Here is a 5,589-nt window from a genome sequence, read left to right as displayed (position 1 = left end):
AATGGAAAAGTCAGGGATCCAGAGGAGAAAAAAACTATTTGGACTAAAATAGCAATTTTGACCAAACCTCAGGGACTAAAATGGCAATTTACTCTTTATTAAAAAAAAATATGTTTCGTTAATAAAAAATTATGAATTTTTTTCTAGAAGAGATTAAATTAAAATTAAACTAAATAATAATTATCTATAAAAGATTAAACTAAATAATATTTAATATGAGAGTTATCTATAATTAATTAAAAGAGATTAATTAAACTAAATAATAATTATCCATAAGATATAGCCTAATATAATGACAAGTGTCCCAAAATTGGTTTCTTTTATTATATAGTATAGATATTTTTTTATTTTTATTTTATCTACTATTTTCTTTCCATCGCGATTTTTATAACATTTTAAGTTTTAGATTTCTCTTTTGTCAACGATATATTAATCATTGTTTGTTTTATAGCATGTGTAGTGCATCACGTCCCCACGGCAACGTGCGGTTAGAGTAGTTATTATTACATAATCAATGCGTGCTCAAAAGGTTAATACTTTTTAATGGTGTTTGTGATTTTTTTATTATATTGTTTATCTTTTAGCCAACGGACAAAAAATCGGGTACGTTCCTTTTATAATCGCATTCAATGAATGGTCTAGGATTCCAAAGAAATTATCAAATTAGATTTGGTTTTATAAAAAAAAAGAGTTAAAAAAATCTCATATTTTTTCTTATAATTTACTTTTTACGTACTATAATATGTTATAAGTATAGTTATATTCTTTTGAGTACATTTCTTCTAGGTCTTGTCTTCTATTCGCTATAATAGTTTTTGAGTTATTGAATTTTATTAAAAAAGTTACAATTTTCTATACCTTTCTTCTTGGTCTTGTCTTCTATTTGCTATAATAATTTTTGAGTTATTGAATTTTATTAAAAAAAGTTACAATTTTCTATATTATTAGAAAAAGGTAAATTAAAGATGTAGTTGCATGTAAGTTGTCTTTTGAATATAAACTATGAACATTATCATATGTATTGAGTTACACAATTAGATCGAAGACCTGACATTCATGATTCCTGGTTATGAAATAATGACCACATGAAAAAGCTTTAGAATTCTACAAGAATATGAAACCACAATTGCTAGTGTTATCTCCGTGTGTGCTTATCATATGTCATAATCACTTACACATTAAACGCTATACATATTCTAAGTGTAAACTTATTGATCGAGCATTAGGAGTCTTCAGACTCATTCCCAACAAGATATCATAGACTTCACTCATAAACGGTAAACCCGCCGTCGACCCTAACAAAAGGGGCGCAGCTTTCTTGCGGCCCAGTATAAGACCCATTCTCATAATTTTTTGTAGTCCCGTAATGATTCATGAAATTTAACTGACTTACATAATTCACTAAACAATTTTGTTATAATGTGCCGTAATAGTAATAGTTTGAATTACAAAATTCAAGTCATCATTTTAAAATCTCAAGGAAACATAAACAAATGGCGGGAATTAGTAAGCTTTCCGGGGTGTTCGGTTCTTCACGTAGCTTGATCTTCCATCCGGTGACTCATTTCTAATTTACCTATCAAAAAATTTCATTCACCAATTCTCATATTTCTACACTTAGTCAAACTTTTCAGTTTTTCACCATATTTACCCAACTTGGCCCAAACTCAAGTTGTCATATTTTGGACTTTTCTTTTCAAACTTTAAATCCGAAATCCACAATCCCAACTCGGATTCTTTAGCATCTAATTCATTCTTTCGGTTAGGCGTTTTACCCAAACCGACCAGTCAAGGGGCATTGAGCTTTCTAACTCAAGTCTCCCATATTCCTTTACCATTTTCCATTTCCTCAAACCATAACCACGATTGTGATTGGTAATAATGGACAATACCTTAGCTTCTACGCCCCCGTGGGTTATCTATACTCGGTTTTACATGTCCAATACATTGTTTGTGGCCCTATAGACCGCAAACGACCCGTTTAGTTCGCCATTCATAGTCCTTTTCAGAACCATGAGTGGTGACTGTCGTTTATTCAATTCTCACCATAGTCTATAACCAAGGTTGTCCTTGCTAGGTAATAACTCTATCTCTATGACTCAGTGGGTCATTTATACTTCGATTTTACATGCCCTTTACACAGTTTTACTTAAAAATCAATTACCACTTGACACAAAAAGGTCTTTCATTCTACTTCTTGATAATGTTCTACTTAGCATGGTTTTAACATGTTAAATCATAACAAATGTAGCTACATACATTAGAGGTTCCCTTTTTTGACGAGCTTCCTTCCCGGCTTGGCTTCCCGAAGCTTCGCTTAAGTTCCCTATAGTTTTAATCCAAGTGATCAATAACACACATAATCATTCTTGGCCCCTTTTATCAAAGGTCATTAAAAATCATTCATGAAACTTTCATCAATGTTTCAAGGGTTGGTAACAATTAAATTTTACATAGACATTTTTATCAAACACGTTATAGGCATTAATTTAAGGGAAATGGATTTTATCAACCTAAACTAAGCAAAATTGGCCAATACCACTCCCAACTTTCATTTTGGCTCCCACCACCCTCTACTTAACATTTAGGTGTCAGTGTCACCCCTTCGTTAAATAATCACTAACTGAGTTTGTTTTTTAATCATACGTGGCATGGGGATGATGAGGTGGACAGCCTACGTGAACTCACCCTTTATCATCTCTATCTCTGGAAACATTATTCGAACCCTAATTCAACACAAACACATATTCTCCCAAATTGCAGATTATTTCTTCTGACGACGATCGGAAACTGGGCGAACATTCGAGAACCACAACGGAGATGACGTCACTGACGTCGGCTTACCAGCGGCACCGCTCGGCTCGCCGGAAGTGGAAACGGAAGCTCTGGGAATCGAATCGGAGTCTCCGTCACGTCCGTTAGATCTGAACAGGTTTGAAAACAATGAAAACCTAATTAAACTCTTCTTCTTCTTATTGTTCGATGAAGTAGCAGTAGCAGTAGCACCGTCGATGCAACCGCCGGAAGGTGAGTTGTAGAACCCTTGATCTGAGCGGCTGTGGTTCAGTTGAGGTTTGTTAGAAGGTTGTTGGACAGTTGTAACAGAATTCTGTTGCTGTACGGGTTTCCGGTGGATGTACGGAGAAACAGAACGAGGTAACGGTGGATTGGTGTTTGAATTACAATGGTTCTGTGATTGGGCCTGGGCTTCGGCTTGTTTCTGAGCGAGGATTAGTTTGAATAAGCATTCACGGAGACAAGAAGCGCAGACGCCGTTGATGCTGCTGAGATCGGTGTTGTGTTTCTTACACCTCATCTATAGATATATGACATATGAGGTTGTGTTTGTATATTGATGCGAATTATTATGTACATATATCTGTGAGTGTTTTGAGAGATAGAGATGATAAAGGGTGAGTCCACGTAGGTTGTCCACCTCTTCATCCGCATGCCACGTAGGATTAAAAAATAAACTCAGTTAGTGATTATTTAATGAAGGGGTGACACTGACACGTAAATTTTAAGTAGAGGGTGGTGGGAGCCAAAATGAAAGTTGGGAGTGGTATTGGCCAATTTTGTTTAGTTTAGGGTGATACAATCCATTTCCCCTTAATTTAATAATTATCAAATTAGCTTGATTTGCCAACAAAATCACCATGTTAATGCTAGTCATCAGTCTCAAATTTTTCTTAGCATCTAGTTAACACAAATTTTAGTTATTAATACTGATAGTTAACACAAATTTTAGTTATTAATACCAATACATTGAAATAAGAGTAAAATGCAATTTGTGTCCCTGTGCTTTAAGGGTGTTGTCAGGTTGAGTCACTAAAATGAAAATTTCAACGTCTGAGTCCCCATCTTTGAAAAGGCGCTACAACTTGAGTCCTTGCCACTAACTCCGTTAACTAAACTAACTAACTAAATGTCCATTCCATATGGTTTAAAACCTGTCATCCACTTGAGTCCCTGATCGAATATCAATTGTATTTAATTAAATAGTCTATTCTGCGAATCTAGTTTTATAAAGTATTTAAATTACGTAATTTTGAGATTATTTTACCTTTGTATGTTAATTAAAATTAAATTTACATAGCAAACTATAAAAATCGCATAATCACATCATCTAATGTTTTTATCATAAAACATAACATTAGTATATAATAACTGTCTCATTTTCTTTTTAACCATATATGGTTTATGCTATGTACAAGTGATGTGCGATTTTTACGTTCTTTTGTTTACAAATTGTCATGTATTTTATGATCTTGTAGTCTAGTCATGTAAATGTAATGTAGATTAAATCTCCTAAGTACAGATTAATTAGGTGATAATTAAGAGTATAAAGTATTATTAAGAAAAAAAATAGTAAAATACACATCCCTTATTTGATATGTTTTTAGTATAAAGTAAAAAAGATGGATCTTTAATGTACAGAAATACATATATCCTAATGTTAGATATTAACCTCAATATACCAAATAAATTATAGATATAAAAGTCAAGATCAAGTCTTTATACTCGAAGCAAAAAAACTTTTTATTATTTTTAATTTTAAATACCATTAACATTTTATCCCTCTTAAAATCATACTTTAACTTCTAACGTCGTTTACAATTAGCCACAAAACTAGTATAATCTTTTTATTAAACTTTATTATATGAAAAAGGTATTTCGCAGGTGCTTATATTAATCTTACACTAATATTCTCGAAATACACAATTTAAATACTTTATAAAACCATATTCACAAAATACTTTATTAAATACAATTAATATTCGACCAGGGGCTCAAATGTATAACGGGTTTTAAAACACAGGGACTCAATGAAACAGGATAAATGGACATTCGATTAGTTTAGTTAACTAAGTTAGCAGGAGGGGCTCAAGTTGTGATGCTGTTTCAAAGACGGGGACTCGGACATCGAAATTTTCATTTTAGGGACTCAAGCTAATACCACTCCTAAAGCACATAGACGCAATTTGCATTTTACTCTCAAAATAACCATACTAGAATGGGGCTTTATTCCCACTTCATAACATATATGAACATTCACCCAAATCCCCTAATTTACTTAAATATTTCTCACATATTAGCTAAGATGATGATTATAAGCACTACTACTACATCAATTTACATTTAATTGCTATAATTCACACTAGACCTTCATCATTCAAGGATCCTCTATCAAAGAAAACCCACTAAATGAGAATTCACAACATACCTTAGGTTTGTAGTGACTAGATGACGAGAATTTCGTGAACATGCAAGGATTTCATCCTAGTTCTCCTTATGATTTGCAGAATTTTTGTGTTCTTGTGAAATAGAGACTTCTCTCAATCTCGACACATACACACCTGCACTCTTCTTCTTTTTTTATTTATCTATCTTTCCAAAATTGTCATTTTCAATCCTAATGTTTTGTTAGTTATCTTCATTGGTCATAACCCACTTATTTCTACTGATATATAACTAATAATAACTAGATTAAATGTTTCTAGTTACAATACTTTATGTTAAAATATCATAAGAAATATGATAATGAAATTTAATATTTTGGGATGTTAGACCCGGGCAGTGACGGATTCA

The 5,589-nt window shown here is 32.7% G+C and overlaps 1 long non-coding RNA gene across 1 annotated transcript; it reads right to left on the bottom strand.

The window, feature by feature from the left end:
• Positions 1-1,397: 1,397 nt before the first annotated feature.
• LOC110880097 lies at positions 1,398-5,364 on the bottom strand. The gene is made up of 3 exons (XR_002559195.2): positions 5,225-5,364; positions 2,260-2,326; positions 1,398-1,576 (listed from the first exon to the last, which is right to left on the bottom strand). It is a non-coding gene; the product is annotated as an uncharacterized LOC110880097 (long non-coding RNA).
• Between the last annotated feature and the right edge of the window lie 225 nt (positions 5,365-5,589).

The sequence above is a fragment of the Helianthus annuus genome, chromosome 9 (assembly GCF_002127325.2).
Source record: "Helianthus annuus cultivar XRQ/B chromosome 9, HanXRQr2.0-SUNRISE, whole genome shotgun sequence".
Classification (NCBI taxonomy): Eukaryota; Viridiplantae; Streptophyta; class Magnoliopsida; order Asterales; family Asteraceae; genus Helianthus; species Helianthus annuus.
This window is presented reverse-complemented; position numbering and strand designations above follow the sequence as displayed.